The sequence below is a fragment of the Lathyrus oleraceus genome, chromosome 5 (assembly GCF_024323335.1).
Source record: "Lathyrus oleraceus cultivar Zhongwan6 chromosome 5, CAAS_Psat_ZW6_1.0, whole genome shotgun sequence".
Classification (NCBI taxonomy): Eukaryota; Viridiplantae; Streptophyta; class Magnoliopsida; order Fabales; family Fabaceae; genus Lathyrus; species Lathyrus oleraceus.
The window spans coordinates 499726367-499744842 of record NC_066583.1 but is presented as its reverse complement, the minus strand read 5'-3'; positions in this window follow the sequence as shown (position 1 = coordinate 499744842).

Sequence of the window (18476 nt, the reverse complement as noted above, 5' to 3'; positions counted from 1 at the left end):
CGAAGTTCTAGGATACATGAGCAGTATGACGAATCAGTTTCACGAGTTGCTACATCATGTTAACTCTTTTGCTCCTCCGGCCAGAGATCGTACAGAGGGATAGAGTTTAGTTATTTTTCTAAGTTATTTAGTTTTAAATTAGATTTTTCATTAATGTTATTTGAATTCGTGTTCGCATTTATTTTTTCTTTCATTTCATTGTTTTCCTTTCCTGTATTACATTATGATCATTTTTATTGAAGCTGTTTATTTAATTTTATTATGCAATAGCTATTATGCTCTACTGTTGCTACCTATGAATTATTATTATACAAAGCAGATTAAGCGTGCACCATAAATTAAACTGCAGACTAAACTGATCATAAGCAAAACAAAACAAATAAATAACAAAAATTAAATCCTTTACCGAAGTGATTTTGTGGAATGCTACTGAAGCCTTTCCAAAAAGGAATGTGTGACGAGCGTCACACTATCCATAACGAGCGGCACACCAAGTGCCTGTTACGAGCGTCACACCCCTGTGACGAGCGTAACACTACTCAGACTAGTGAACGTTAAGGAGCCGTTGGAGACGAACGTTACATCTTTAACTTTTTACCTTCCCCATTCATTTTTCATTTAACCACACTTAATTACTTTTCAACCACTTTTTCTTTCCACCTTCCAAATTCTTCTCCTATAAATACCCACCAAACCTCCCTTCATTCACCACAAACCATTCTCTCCTATCAAATACATTTTTTTTCTTCTTTCCAAATCACCCCCTCAAAATTCATTCATCACAATGGCGGGAAATCAGAATTTCGGAAATATCATCTTCCGATCCGAAGATGACAATTATCAAAGGGAGCAATTCGAGCGTTTCCAACAGCGAGGCGTCGCTTCCACCAGGTACCCCGATTTAACCTGTTTACAACAATTAGGATTACTCCAAGGTATCGAATGGATGCTCCGTCAAGCCAACTTAACCTTCCTTTGCACTCATAATCAACCCACCTACCCATCCCTAACCTTAGAATTCTTAAGTTCATACGACTACACCACTCCCGCCGGTGAAGACGAATTTTTAACCGGTACCGCAACCTTCCGTATGTTTAACACCGAGTACTCCCTAACCCAAAACCAATTGAGTACCATGCTACAATTTCCCACAGAAGGTCTGCTGCACGCCAGAATCCCTCCAACCTCAAACTGGAACACAGTTGGTGTTTTCGGCCTTTTTAAGAAAATTTCCGGTATAGATACCTACAACTGGGAAGAGCTCCTTCTCTCCCATATACATAACCCCACTATCCGGTACTTTATCCGCATCTTGCAAAACACAGTTTTTGGAAGGCCAAACAACAGCAAGGTCAACTCAAAGGAACTATTTTTCCTCCAGTGCGTCTTCGAACCAGATACTCAGGTAAACGCCGCCTCCTTTCTCTTTCATCATATCCGCACCTTATGTGCTAGAGGCAGGCAACCTTTTATAATCGGTGGATTAATCACCACCATAGCACTTGGCCTACACCTAGGGGATAAACTTCAAACTTTAGAATCCCTACCTCCCCTATCTATGGATATCAGCTACTGTCGATCCAGCCGCTTGATTAAGAACAGAGTAGGCGGAGGATATTATCTTATGGTGAACAACCAGGCAGTCCCAAGCGTTGTTCTACCAAATACTGCCCGCACTGATGTCACAAACCCCGACTGCCACCTCTACGATCTAAACGCTCCCGAAACCACCGAGCCTTCACAAACAAACCCGCAAACAGATGAGTTTGAAGAAATGGAACAAGGTGATCATCCGCCTACACAACAGTCAGTCCCGCTCAACCCTTCCAGTAATGCAACTGGCCCATCCTCCCAACGTCGTCGAGTATGTACTTTTCCTTTTAATGTTATTTCCTAAAAAAAAAAAAAAAAAAAAAAACAAATTTTAAGTTAAGTCCCGAGTGTGAAAATTTCTATTATCTATTCCCTCAAAAATTTTCATGAGCCATAACAAAAATTTAACACACCCAATAAGTATAAAGGTCGCTTATTTTATACAACTTGAGTGAAATCAAGACAAAAATCATTACCATAACAACGCTATGAGAACCTCAACATGTTAGATCAGGATAAGTACCTATTATACCGATTCCTCGAACTTTTAGTTTTATAGTAACCCCGAGTAGTTTATACGAGAAGTCAGCACCATCTTAATTGCAAACTACGTGGAGAGCCGATGAATATAAGTGAATGATCCCCCAAAGTAACATAAAATATATGAATATATCAGGAAATGCACTGATTAAATTAGGTGATCCTTACCAGATCATTTAATCTAAAGGTTGCAGATCATGCAAAAACACAATATGAAAGATCCATTATGAGTTGGTTCAGTAGGTATCTGGTACTGAACTCGGTAGGGCGGACTACGGTTCGATCCCCCACAATTTGCAATGGACTGAATAACGAAGTTATCCGACTTATGTACCAGAACTTCTAGCTAAAAGCGGATCATAATCACTAACCGGTTACTCCACTATGTGCGCGAAAAGATAAAGGGCTTAATGTGATTTCGCTAGAATGAAAACGGGTGAAATAAGAGTAAAGGAACTAGGACAACTATAATGGCATTGCTCGAACTGGTTTGCATAAGGTCGGGTTATCTGAGGTTGTAACGGTAGTTGTTGATGTCAAGGTTAAACTCAAGTTGCTTCTAAACAAAATCCACTTGCAACCTATTACGAATTGATGTGTGTTTTGAAACTTCGCCTGGCTAAATTTTTGAAAACGATTTCTATACTGAATTTTGCTTGAGGACAAGCAAAGATCTAAGTATGGGGGAGTTTGATAACACGAAATTATATCATATTTTAGGACTTAATTCCATTAAATTCTATGACTATTTATTTCGGTTTACTGCATTTTATGAGATATTACGTGGTATTTTCTTCCTATTTGTCTCAGGTAGTCTATTTTGAAGAACAAGTGAAAATGGAAGAAAAGGAGGCGCAAAAAGGAGAGAAAAGGAACCAAATGCCAAAGCCCAGCCCAAAGCGCACAAGTCACCAATGTTGTGCCTGTGACGGACGTCACAGTGTGCGTGACGAGCGTCACGCAAAACAGCCTTGTGACGGACGTCACACATGGTGTGACGAGCGTCACACCATTCCACTACCTTTTTGGCGCAAGTAACGCCCTCAGAAGACTTGAAGAGACGTTGAGGAGTTTGTGTCCTATATCCACGCCGTGCATTTAGCCACGTTGAAGACCTTGGGAAACGAAAAGCAGTTACCAGCACCAATATAAATAGCTATCTCTAAAACCTAAAAGGGTTCCTCGATTTTTCCACGCTCACATTGCCGAAGCTTTTCCAATTTTCTTTCTTTTCACGCTTTTGCTTATTTTTCTTTTCCAGCAACTTAACATTGTTTATTTATTTATTTCTTTTGCAAGTTCTACATTCTTTTTTTCCTTTGCAATTTACCTTTCCCTTTTTAGCATTTAGATATTTTTCGCATAATAGTTTCTACACCGGAAACTATTGTGCAACTTTTTATCGGATCTAACCTTACGTTAGATTCTAGTTTTATTTCCTTGGTTTAATTTATTGTTTAATTGAAGAATCCAAGAACAAATCCTACCGGCTTGTGGTGGAGTGTTCAAGACTATTGTATTACGCATTCAGGTTCTTTAATCATTATTTAATGTTTTGTTTTATTATTTATTTATATTGTCTGCCTGGAATGAGTCTGTTTATGCATGATATGTATTCTTGTTTATTTAGCATGTCTGGCTAATTCGCCTAGATATCGGTATGTAAAGTAAGCAGAATAAGGGATCAAGACTGAGTCGGTCTATTTAAACTTAAAATTAAAATCAATCTTTTTACGGTCTCAACTTACAGGTTTAATAACAAGATTTTTTACAAAAGTAAAGGACATAAAGAAGTTAAAATCAATAGAGCGAGAGTTTGAGGTTTTAACTGGACAGTGTAAGTTAGGCATTAATTCTAGATCAGGGCGAGAGCAAGTTTTAGAGTTAATTAAATTCTGACCTTTTCCAAAAAGTATTTTTAAAGATTGAATGTGAGGACGAGAGTTAAGCATTTGGATTTAATTATATAACCTAAGTCAACAGAGCGAGAGTTTGAGATAAGGGTGTTTAAAACGGTCAGTGTTTTCTTAAAAAGAGTTTCTGCAACTTTATTGCTTTCAAAATATGGTTTTTGACTTAATTATAAGTGACAGCTACATTAATATAAAATCATGGTTTATTCAACAGAGCGAGAGTTTGAGATAAAACCTTTAACCAATAAAGTTAACTGAAACGATTTATTTTAAAACCAAGAAACCGACAAAGACTTGATTCCCTAGTTTTGACGAACTACATACCGATATCCGTTTTATTAATATTTAATCTAGATCTTAGTTTAGCTTTTAGTTTTTCCCCAAACAATCAAACATTTTTCACCTTAGCTTTACGTAGTAACCTTAGATAACGGTATATCGATTCATAAGTCCCTGTGGGATCGATATCTTTTAAAACCACGCGATAGAACTGTGCACTTGCAGTTTGTATCCCATTCTCGACTCACACAGTCGAGCGATCATGTGTTTGCTTGGGCATCTTAGCGTCTCCTTTCAGTGTTTTGTTTCGGCGTGCGTTAGCCGAGCTACGAGTGCTCTGATTCTTACTCTGGTTAGAGAAGATACGTATGCATAGGATGCGATGTCCTAGCGAGCACGTTTCCCGTTTCCCCGAACTACGTTGACTCTGATGTTTGTTTATGACAAACTACGTAGGCCTAGGATGCGACATCATGCCGAGTCACCTTTCTCCGTTTTCCTTCGCTTGTGCTTATTCCAGTGCGTGCAGTTTTTGAGCAGTTATTTAGCAACCTTTTCCTATTCTTTTGAGCGTGGATCCCGTCGAGTACGACGGACGTGAGGGGTGCTAATACCTTCCCCTTGCGTAACCGACTCTCGATCCTAGCAATCTCTGGTCGTAAGACCACTCCTTTCCCTTTTCCAAGTTTACTTCGAGCGTTTCCTTTCCCTCCTTTGAGATAAATAACGCACGGTGGCGGCTCTGTGTTTTTCCCGTCGGTTGTTTTTCGCGAATGCGACACTCCCAAACCCAACAAAGAAGCATCACAATACACAACGAAAGTTTCTAACGGATCCTGTAAAATCAAAATAGGAGCCGTAGTCAATCTCCTCTTAAGCTCTTGAAAATTCGCTTCACATTGTGAAGTCCAAATAAAAGCTTGACATTTCCTTGTCAACTGCGTCAACGGTAACGACAACTTAGAAAATCCTTCAATGAACTTCCTATAATAACCAGCCAAACCAAGGAAACTTCGAATCTCAGCACCAAACTTAGGAGCTTCCCATTGAGATACAGCTTCAATCTTCGTAGGATCCACAGAAATACCACCACTCGAAATCACATGCCCAAGAAAACTTACTTCACTCAACCAAAACTCACATTTAGAGAGTTTAGCAAACAACTTCCTCTCTTTCAACACCAATAACACAACCTTCAAATGCTCGGCATGATCCTCTTCGCTCTTGGAATAAATCAATATATCATCGATGAACACAATAACAAACTTATCTAGATGATCATGAAAAATTCTATTCATATACTCCATAAATACACCAGGTGCATTAGTCAAACCAAAAGGCATCACGGAGTACTCGTAGTGCCCGTACCTTGTCCGAAAAGCAGTCTTTTGAATATCCTCAGCCTTTACACGAATCTGATGATACCCATACCTCAAATCAATCTTGCTAAACACACAAGCTCCAACCAGCTGATCCATCAGATCGTCAATCCTCGGAAGTGGATACTTGTTCTTAATTGTCACTTTGTTCAGTTGTCTATAATCAACACATAATCTCATAGAACCTTCTTTCTTCTTGACTAACAGAACAGGTGCACCCCACGACGACACACTAGGACGAATAAACTTCTTCTCGAGCAATTCTTTAAGTTGACTCTTCAACTCTTTCAACTCGGAAGCAGACATCCTATAGGGAGCCATCGATACAGGACTAGTTCCAGGAACTAAATCAATCGAAAACTTAACCTCACGTTCCGGCGGTAAATCACTTATATCTTCCGGAAATACCTCCGCAAACTCACAAACTATTGGCAATTCTTCAATCGTCCTCTTCTCACGAATATCCAAAGTTGCCAACAACATAAACAACTCGGCACCATCTTGCACCGATTCCTCAACTTGCTTAGCAGACACAAACCAATCTTCCTTAGCACCAACCTCAGGAAAAATAGCTGTCTTCTCAAAATAGTTGATATACACCCTATTAAATTCTAACCAACACCATCCTCGAATCCGACCTCTCTTCGGGTTCAGGGAAAGCACAACATTCTCAAAACAGGTTAACTAGCCAACACTGCACTCTTGCATGCAACAACATAATGTCCAAGCTCGATACAATTGGAACATCCAAGATAAGCGGACGCTTCTCCCCCACTTATTTCATTCCCAACCTGACAATGGAAAATAAAACAAGCATCGACAGTGTTCTCACACACATGTCACATACTAGGGAACAAACATAATTAAACACCTGGCCGGACGGACCAACCAGACAAACAGTATCGATCGTGTCAGATACACGAATCAAATACAACAGGATGGAAAACATTAACGACTATTGACCAACTGGTCGACCATGCTCTGATACCACTAATATAACACCCCTTTTTCTACCCTAAAATACTTAACATATAATCAGAATAAATAAGCACGCATATACACAAAAGGGCGTCACATCGACGTTTTCAAAAACTAAAAGCTTTCAAAAACCAACATCATTCATCCTCAATATACAATACACCTGGTCATTTAAAATAACACATTCCAATTATCATGAATATTCAAGCATATGCGTTCGCAGCGGAAAATAATGAATACTCATGCATTTCATCAAATGATCCATGTCCCATACCATGATCATCTCTCAATAATCTCTTCAAAATAAACTGAAACCATAGTCAGAATATTTGGCACTATGGCCTCTCAACAGCAATTGCAAATAAGCATGTTCGCAAGTAATAACATAATACTTTTCCAAATAGGATACGAGTTCAATACTACTAATCTACTCAGTGTTACATGACCAGAGCATTGACTCATTACCTAGTCTTCAAACTAAAATACGGAAACTCTCCGGCTAATCTCGAGCGAGATACCGTCCACTTACTTCAGCAATACTACTCTGGAGTATCTGCACGATACCCATGTAAAGGTAACATTCAAACAGAAAGGGTGAGAATTCAAATCATTATGAAGAAGTATAATAAGGCACAATGATTAAATCAACAATTAAAGGAATTCATCACACTTCGTATAACCATGTAAATAATATTAATCAACATTTATTTCACATGTTTCAAACATCCATCAAAACTCAAGGAGTACAATATTAAAATCCAATACTATATTCCCAAAATTACACATAACTACAATTATCACATAATCACATATATTTCCAAGTTATGTATCCAAACATTATCCAACTCAATTACCATATATCATACACACATCACAATCACAACAATGCATACACTCGATGATCACATAACTCTAATGTGACTCAATGCAAGACATGTGACTCTATGCATGCGGTACCTCAATGTGAATCCAACGTTTCACCGCTTTCCGATTTAATATCTAGAATCCAAGCCACGCTTCCGATCCGGACAAGATCAAAGCCACTACCACGCCTATTTCCAATTAAGGATCAACATGTGCTACATCTACCACGCCTATTTCCAATTAAGGATCAACGTGTGCTACATCTACCACGCCTATTTCCAATTAAGGATCAACGTGTGCTACATCTACCACGCCTATTTCCAATTTAGGATCAACGTGTGCTACCATGTGAACCCACAGTTTCGTCGCTTCCACCATGAAGCCGACCATGCCATGAATGAATGTACAAATACCAACAACATATGCAATTAAGATCATCTCTACCATCTTAACATTCCACATATCACCATAATTCAACTCTATGAATTATCCACCAATGGTACATATACACATTCATAACAAATACACCATTCACATAATATGCAATTAAGATTATCTCTACCATCTTAACATTCATAACAAATACACCATTCACATAATATGCAATTAAGATCATCTCTACCATCTTAACATTCATAACAAATACACCATTCACATAATATCTATTAGAGTCACCTTTCTAATGCTTTAAACTCCAACCCAAAATGATTCACGAGTTGAAAGTTATGAATAAAACCGTGCACGAAGGCGTTACTAAAAAGTTGTTGTTTTCTAAATTTTCCAACATAATTTTCATCTTCTTCAACCCCAAAAACGTCCATGAAATAATCTCCAAAATAATTTTATTCCTGAAACAAAGTTATAGCCTTCTATTTCAGATATCCAACGCTTCAAACGGCACTCGATTTGGACTTACGGATCAAAAGTTATGACCAAAACGATTCCGACCGAAAAACATAAAAAGGGCTCGCGATTGCGACGGACAGAATGCAGAATTTTCTGCGGTTTTCATCGTTGGAGGACTTTCGGACCTCCGATTTCAATTCCGTAAAAAGCCAAACGTGTAGAAAATTATAACTCGTATAATACCCCAATTATATAACGTTAATTTTCAGTTTTAACACAATTAAATCACCACAATCAAGAGTACTCATCAAACCTAACAATTCCAAACAACCATACAAAATTAGGGATTTTAACCTAAACATGCTTCTACCCATTGACCCAATCATACTAACCCATAATAATAAGGATTCCCCCCTTACCTCTTCAGTTTTCTGGAAACCCTAGCTCCTCTGTTGTTCTTCCCCTCTTCTCCTCACTTTTCCTCTTCTCTTTCTCTATTGTTGTCAAATGATCAAGTGAATCTTAATTCTCACTCTCCTCCCTTTTATATACTAGTATTCTATTTGGGCTTAAATCATGATACTTCTAATTTAATTAATAGGCCCAATAAGACCTAATATTTAATTATCTCTAATTAGTTCAATTAAATTAAACTAACACAATATGCACATCAAGTTAATTAATTCAATTATTCATGATAACTCATATCAACTAAATAATTAATTAACACATCAAATTAGTTAATATAATCGATTATTATACTACCTAACAACCAATTTATTAATTAACACTCCAAATAAATAAAATAAAATATAGTAATAATAATATAATAAATAATTACTGAAATTGGGTTGTTACAATCTTCCTATGATCAACTGATGTTTAGGTGGCATGCCCCTGATTCGTGGATTATGAGGTAATCTTGATTCTAGTGAATGGTCAAGTTCCACTGGTTTCTCTTTGTTGAAATTTCAATGATGTCGAGTACTGAATTGCAAATAAAATTGTTCACTTATAAATGGTAATTTTAATGCGATATTCATGCAAGTTTTGAAAAAGAATCATTTATTGGAATGATGTGATAGTGTGTGACGAGTGGACCATGAGTCCAAATGTAATGTTGATTTAGAAATTTAAAGTGTGAAATACACGTCGAGAATAATGACATTGATGTTGAATATTAGCAAATCCTTAGGAGTCAGTTTACACAACCTTGCTGTAGTATGCTTTCGGAATAAACCCTACTTCAATTAGGTCTTTTAAGGGTTGTAACGGGGATTGGTTCATGGCTATTGAAACAAAGGATGTAAGGCTTCAAGTTTATATTAACCCGCCCCTTCTTCATGATGATCTCCAATCCTACGTTCAATTAATTCGACACACACTTACTCTTACGAGATTTCAGCAGTGTAAGATCTTTTTGAAATGATAGTCACTTATTTCGCTCTTTATGGATGTTGGTGATCTTTTGATTTGGATATGGTGGTCACTGAATCTCGTTTTGTTTTGTTGAGGTTTTTTTCGTGACCTCATTTGATTTTTTTTGTTTTGATCCCTAACTTTTGCCTGAACTGCTTTTGAAGCTTTTAGTCCATCGGGATTGCCTTAATTTTTGCCTAAGTCGCCTCTTGGGTGTTCGACTTAGCGGGCTTTTCTTTGATTTTTATTTTTGATAGGTCGTGACTGCCAAGTCAATGGTCATTAAAGAACAAACGCCATAAATTTTGGATTTTGCATGGTTCCTTCTACACTTCAGGATGTATGCGAATAATATCATGTGGTTGATCCTCGGACGGGATGTTTCATCTTGAAATTTGAATGCGTAGTCAAATTAACTGAACACTACCCTTCCCCAAGTTAAACATAAGGGTTTATTCATCCGAAAGAAACACCTACTTCTAGGCTCAAAGTGGTTGACTAGGGATTAACTCCTTATCTCTCAAGTGTTTGGGAATTTGAAACAATGCATGTACATCATCAGCAAGATTTTATCCGAAAGCATACAATCACCAATTATGGGTATTTTATTTTCGTCATCCTCCCTCAAATCTTTGCTAAAACAAAAGTTATGATAAAGAAAAGTGAATGGGAGAAACACTGATGTACTTTTTGTTTTTGATATAAGAGAAGAAAAATGAGCGAATGCAAATAATTAATTCAAAACATGCATCATTACTTCATCAATATTACCATTAAAAACAAACAATGTTTAAACACAAGCATCTTTTAACAAAAAAGAAACTACAAATGCAAAAATAGAAACAAATCAGTCCAACGATTGCCAGTGTTGAGGATGTCTTCCTGTCTGAACTACTGGCATTAGAAGATACTCTATGAAATCTTTGAACTCATTCTGAAGAGAGATTAATGTGCACCAATAGGCTTCCTTCTGCAAAGGATATGTACCTTTTGTCGATCAATTGTTGCACTTTAGCCTTGAAAGCATTGCAGTCTTCAGTTGAATGCCCTATTGTTCCGGCATGATATCCATATTGCACATCAGGATCATATCCAGGTGGGTATGGTTCTGATAATGGCCTGAGAGACTTGGGCTCCACTAGCGAGCTTTGAATCAAACATGGAAAAAGTTGACTGTATGACATAGGGATTGGATCGAGAGGAGCATTCCTTCTTTCCAGATTATTTCGAGGCATGTGCTGGTTTTGATGTTGATTCTGATATCCTTGACAACGAGATCTTTGATTTGTATGAGGAACAGTCCATGGTTGCTTGGATGGTGCTCTAGGCCTTGCCGGTTGCCTATGAGGATAACATGGTGTTGGAAATGGTGATTGCTGAGAAGGTGAAGAACCATAAGGTTTGGTTGGTGCATCGTGAGAATACCCAACATCTGCCATGACTGCATTTATTTCATTATCCTCTTCCTTTTGGGAATCGCTGAGAGACTCTGTCTCGCTAGCTTGGTTGCTCGAGGCACCTTGGATTCTTCCACTTTTTAGGGCGCTCTCGACGCGCTCTCCAATTGTCACTAAGTGAGCGAAGTTTGATGTTGCGCTGCTAATCATCCTTTCGAAGTAAGGGCTTTGTAAGGCATCCCTGAATAATCCCATCAATTCTTTGTCTAAGAGTGGTGGTTCAACGCGAGCCGCTAACTCTCTTCACCTTTGGGCATACCCTCTGAAGGATTCATTATCTTCCTGAGATAAGGCTCTTAGCTGCATGCGGTCGGGAGCTATGTCCATATTATATTTGTATTACTTCGAGAATGCGTTAGCTAGGTCCAACCATGATTGAACATGATTCCTTTCTAACTTCATGTACCAACTTAATGATGCCCCAGTCAAACTGTCTTGGAAACAGTGAATCATTAACTTATCATCATGGGCATGAGAGGTCATTTTTTGACAAAACAACACCAAATGGTGCTTTGGACAGCCAACCCCTTTGTACTTCTCAAATTCTGGTGCTTTGAATTTTGCGGGTATAACCAGGTCAGATACCAAACACATGTCTAAGGCATTCAGTCCAACAATATCTTTTCCTTCTATGGCCTTGAGTCTTTTCTCTAGCACGCGGCATCCTTTAGCAATCTCATCATCTTGTGGTTGTTCAGCATTAACCACTAGGCTTGTTCCATGGGAATCTGGCACGGAGAATGCAAAACTGTGATACTCAACAGCATCATGAGGAATCTTGTACAACATGACGTTCTTGTGCAGTAGAGTTATCAACTGGGGTTTGCACAAGCTGAGGTTGGGTAAGACCATTTATTGGAGCTGGAATAACATTCTCTACGACTGCAGTCTACTGAATGTTGTCCTCCCTCTTTTCTAAAGCTATCATAGCCTCCACAAGTTGGTCTACCTGGTTTTTCATCGAGTCAACATCTCCTCTTAATGCAATGTGATTTTGCCCCAATGGATCCATGGTTTTTCAAGAGCTACTTTAAGCCTGATATAAGTGTCGGGAAATCAACTGCAGGTTATGGACGAAGGATGGATGAGTTTTTTGTATTTGTTTTTTTCGGTGAAAAATGATATGAAATGTATGATGATGAATGCCAATGCGATGATATGTGTATGAATGTAGTGACGTGTTTAGGATCACAGGTTCAAAGTGTTCTCAGATGGATCAGAATAACGGGTAAATATCGGGTATCTATGGTTAATGGGACCCCATGGGTAGGCTTTACAGTTGGTAGGTTTCTAGAGTCACGGATATTTCTTGAGAACGTCACTGTCGTGACGAAGAATCGTCGGATAATAATATCCTTAAGAAGATCTTGTCTAGGTGAGGTCTTCGTATTGTCCCAACAAGGAAGGCTCTATGGGGATTCTATTACACGACTCTTGAGTCCAAGGTTCTAACAAGGTTCTCAGAGTCATAGATCGAGGTTGGAAATATTACCGTAAGATAGTAATACGTCAAAGGGATCTCATCTGATTGGGGCTTTCGTATTAACCCGACAAGTTTGAAACTTCGTAGGTTAATACTACATAAACGCCGGATAGAGTGGGTTAAAAGGTCCCTAGAGTCATTGATCCAACTTGAAAATACTATCGTCGTGACGAAGACTCGTCGGGCAATAATATCTCAAGAGAATCTCCTCTAGGCGGGGTCTTCGTATCTTCCCAACAAGGAAGACTCCTTGTGGGCGCCAAACTACGCAACCACCAACTTAATCTTACGGTTTTTCTCAGACTCTGGTAGAGAGTCTATCTCACAAAGTACCACTAACAGAGAGCCCCAAATAAGACATATTCAATAAATCACAATACAATCATTATGACAGAATAATAATAACAGAATAAATAACAAACAGATAAAATTAACACACAATACATCAACTGAACTAAATTAGGCTTCACTCTCTTTTGCTTGGAGTGTGTCCCCAGCAGAGTCGCCATCTTTCACATCTCGAAAAATACGATTCCTCGCGATGGTCGCGGAAAAAATTACGTTCGAACAGAGTCGCCACCGAACTTTATTTATCCCAATGAAGGGATAGGGAAATATCGATAAAACCTTAAGGAAATGGAATAATGGTCGTCGCAACCATATTCGGGTTCGGGAATGGATTACGTAAGGGGAAGGTATTAGCACCCCTTACGTCTGTTGTATTCAACGGGAACCTTTTAGTTCTAATGTGCGTTTCGAGTGTTAATTTATGTTTGTTTGTTATCTTCGAGTTATAAATATATTGTAAATAGAAATTGATGGGAACCTCAAAAGGGGGAAAAGGGAGGTTTTTTATTAGTGTGCTCGTGAAGATACAACAATCTCCGGCCTACGTATCCTTATAGTGCAATAAGGAAATCAGAGCATTTGTAGTTCGGGGAACTACGGTTGTGTCATACGGTGAACTGACTTTGTGTGTTTTGCTTCGGAAAGCAAATGTCGCGGATAGCAAGAGTCGCCACCGACTTTTCTTTTATCCAATAAGGAAAGGTGGAAAAGAACAGGAAAGACCTTGATTAGATTTTGGGTTCGGGAGATACATTATACAAAGGGAAGGTGTTAGCACCCTTTGTATCCATGGTTATCCATGGGCTCTTAATTACTTGATCACTTATGTTTGTCTGGAAAAAGTGGTTGTGAATTGTTTAGAAAATGTTTTGAAAAGAGAATTTAACTTTGTAATGATTCTCGTATGAATGTATACAAAGTGGTTATCTCGTTTAGTTTTAAAAGTTGTTTAGAAAAATATAACTCGGTAATGATTCTAGTATGAATGTATACCAAGTGGTGATTTTTTAAAAGATGTTTTGAAAGGTGTGGGGTGTGAAAGATATTTTAGGTTGTGATTCAGCAATTAAGAGTTATACCCACCCAAGGTCTTTATGGGCATTTCCTATCCTTATGAGGGTAAAACTGTCCTTACTATTGAGAAGTAGGTAGTTTTATCCTTTGGATGTAAAAGGGTCATCGTAGGGTCATCGATTGGTCATTGAAGGCAACCTTTGTAAGGATACCTTAGCATTCGAAGGGACGATCATCATTTAACCGTAGGCTACACCGAAGGGTCATCGAGGGACAAAATCATATATTCGAAGGCAACATCCGAGGGACTATGATTTATTTTAGAGGGACATGATGATTTAATCGAAGGGTCTTGGCTAAGGGTATCCCCACATTCGCGGGACATGACCGTAAAACCGTAAGGCAACAAAGAGAGGTCCAAGATCACATATTCAAAGGCAAAATTTTGCAATTAAGTATTTAAGATGAATTTCCACATTATGATCAATTAGGATGAATCTCCACATTAAAATTAATTAAGTAATTAGGATGAATCTCCACATTAAAATTAATTAGGCAATTAGGATGAATCTCCACATTAAAATTAAGTAATTCAGAATCCATCTCCATAAGGGTATCCCACAAATAAAGTGGAATACTTAGCCGGCCGTTTCTTCGGGAATATGTAAGCCTTTACACAATTCAGCACACGGGTTAGAACATCGAGATAAAGTACAATTGAAAATTGCACCACAAAATAAACACAACAGTCATAAGGTCAGGCCAAATAATGCAGAGTTATAATAAATCTTGATTAGATAAACATAAGGCAGAACAGAAAAGAAACAAAACAGCCACTGTCCCGTTCGCTCCTGCTTCGCCTAGCGAAGGCTTAGCGAGTGCTCGCTACAGGCTCGCTTAGCGATGTGCTAGCGAGCGGCTACGGGTTTTGAGTTTGATAGCAGCATGATCTCCGGAACCCTGAACTTTATGGCATTTAATTACAGGAATAGCATGGACAAACATTCAGGATATTCAGGCATACTTAAATTCACATGGGAAATCAAATTACATATCCGAAAATTTAATCATGATGCCTTATGTATGTAGAGATTACCGATTAAAAGCATAAAACAGTAGTGATGCGCAAACCAGTTTGCAACTGAGCTGCGATGTTGAAGGGACTGACCACTCTTGGTATCGGATGGAGTTGGGCGGAGGTAACTTCGGTGCGGATGAGCGGCCTTCAGGGTTTCTTTACTCGGAATTCTCTGAGTTAGTCTCCAGGGTTTCTATGCCAGGGTTTTTGTCCGTCTTCGTCTCTCTATTTTCGTGACTGAAGTGTCGGTATTTATAGTGATTGTGGTGACCTAATGGGCTCAGAATGAAGCCCGAAAATTCTGATATATCGCAAGCTTCGCTAGGCGAAGGAGTTGCTCGCCTAGCGAGCAAACTAGTTTGGGCCTTTTTCTGGATTGGGTCTGTTGTGAGCTGGGCTTTTGTTCCTTTAAGGTCAGTGCCTTGCAGAATAAGTTGGAGTGCTTCGAGAAATGTTTTGCAAGATTAAATGGGCAAATTTTGGGGTATAACAGGTTGGTTGGTGTCTTTTAGTGAACATATGTTTAGGTCGCATTCTAAAGGCTAAACGTTACCTTGTCTACTCTCGGCGGAGGCTTAAGCGCTAGTTTGTTGTGCGCATTAGAAAGGATTAAACAATGTTCTTTCTGAAAAGAGTTTTGGTCACACGGGGGTGACGAGTTGAGTTATTGTGTTGAATGTTTTGTTTGGTTTCGATTGCACGAGGGCGAGAAAAGATAGATTGGTTGTGTTGAGATTTTTTGGTTGGATGACGATTACTCGGATGGTCGAGTAAGACAACTCGTATCCTAATAGTTGGGAAAGGGAATAGAAGACTCTAGACCGCTTTCTGTTTCATCTGAGTAATTATGAAAAGGATTGGATAATAATTAAGGTGTTTTGAATGGATGACGATTACTCTGATGGTCGAGTAAGACAACTCGTATCCTAATAGTCGGGAACGGGAATAGAAGACTCTAGACCGTTTTCTATTTCATCTGAGTAATTATGAAAAGGATTGGATAATAATTAAGGTGTTTTGAATGCATGACGATTACTCTGATAATCGAGTAAGACAACTCGTATCCTAATAACCAGGAAAAGGAATAGAAGACTCTAGACCGCTTTCTTTTTCATCCTTAATTGTAAAAGGATTTTAATGATGATTAATGTATTTTGAATGGATGACGAATACTCGGATAACCGAGTAAGACAACTCGTATCCCAATAATCGGGAAAGGGAATAGAAGACTCTAGACCACTTTCTTTTTCATCTGAGTGACTATGAAAATAGGCTTGTGTATGTTTGACGTATTTTAGAATGAACGACAAGTACTTGAACGACTGAGTAAAACAACTCACATCCAAGCATTTGAAAAGAGGAATTGAAAACTCAAGACCATCTCCTTTTTCATTTCACTTATTATGACAGTGTTTTGATTTAATCGGGGTTTAGAAGTTTGTAGAGGAACGACAATTATTTGACTAACCAAGTAAGAGAACTTGTATTCAAATAATCGAGGAGAAAAATTGAAAACTCAATGTCATCTCCTTTTTTGTTTCTTATTATAAAATTATTCGATTTGTTTGTGCTTAGGCGGATAGAAGTGACGACCATTTGACTAACCGAGTAAGAGAACTCGTATTCAAATAATCGAGGAGAGGAGTTAAAAACTCAAAACCATCCCCTTTTTCATTTCCAAATGAAATGGTGTTTAATTATGATTAGGTATTTCAATTTAATTTTAAATAAGAATACTCGATGTTGGATCGAGGTTTTAAATTTGTGTTTACGAATGAAATGGATTTTATTAGTGAATCAATCATCTACTCGACTAAAAAATCGAATAGGTCTCATTGTAAGAAAGCCCAAGAGTAAGCTATGTGAGGTTGACGGCGATGCTTTAAAAGCGATCGACTTACAAAGGTTTTTTGAAAATGGGCTCGATTTTGAATCGAGAATTATGATTTTAATGGTTTTGGATTGATGATGAAATGAAATGAAATAAATCAATCAATATTTAATTAACCAAATTAATTAATTAAAGTTTGATTAAATCGATTAATTAAATTAATTAAGATTAATTATCAAAATTATTTATTCAAACCAAATAATCATGTTAATTAAAATTAATTAATAGTAATTAACTAATTAAGCAAAATTTCAATTGATTAATCAATTTAATTAAAAGAATGAAAATATGTGATAACGTCGATTAAAAAAAGATTGGATTGAATTGGTTACAATATGCTCAAAACCGGTTAGAGCGAAATGACAATATGATTTTTGTCATACGCAAGATCGTAACACGGTGAAAATATACAATTAATTTATAAAAACTTTGGCGGCATAACGACATAGAGTCGAATCCGTAGGTAAAAAAATCGGTTTAAAATGGAATGAAATAGTAGCAACACAATATTATATTTACATTGCACTCTTAATGGGCACACTATAAATGACAAGATACCCATGGATAGAAAGATAAAATTCATTTTCACAATGGTAAAATAAAAAGGATTACATCAGAGACTAAATAAAAAGTCTATGTTAAGACAACCAACCAAAACAAAATCAATTGTGCTCTTGGGAACAAAACATAAAATTGAGTTTCAATAACTAATAATCATTATACTATTAGAAACAAAACTAAAATCTAATTATTCAATGTACACTACTTTAATAATTTAAAAAAACTTAACAATATCAGAATGTTTAGAAATGGAAGAACATAAATTTTGGGAAATATCCACCAAACATGATTAACACTCATCAACTTTGTGCGCATCCTTTTAGAAATCACCACGAAAGAATTCATGGCAAGTTCATAATAGTATCAAACTTAAGCCAAGAATGAGCACCAGCTACAACATCTACACAATCCCCAAATGCCCAATATACAGGATACTCACAAATGCTTTTATATAAAACAAACACCAATAACAATGTAAATAAATCAAAATTAACAAGAAAAGCCTATAAAAAAACAGTACATGATATACCTTGAACCTTATAAGAGTCTTCCACTGAATCAATATTATAGAAACTAGCATAATAATGTAGCATAATAAAAAACAACTTATGAATATTTACAAGGTTATTCATCCCGAAACACACTCCATCACAGAAGATACAGCATTGAAATTTATGCAATAAAGCCGATATGTAATGCAAACATAAATTAACACTCAAAACGCACATTAGAACTAAAAGGTTCCCGTTGAATACAACGGACGTAAGGGGTGCTAATACCTTCCCCTTACGTAATCCACTCCCGAACCCGAATATGGTTGCGACGACCATTAT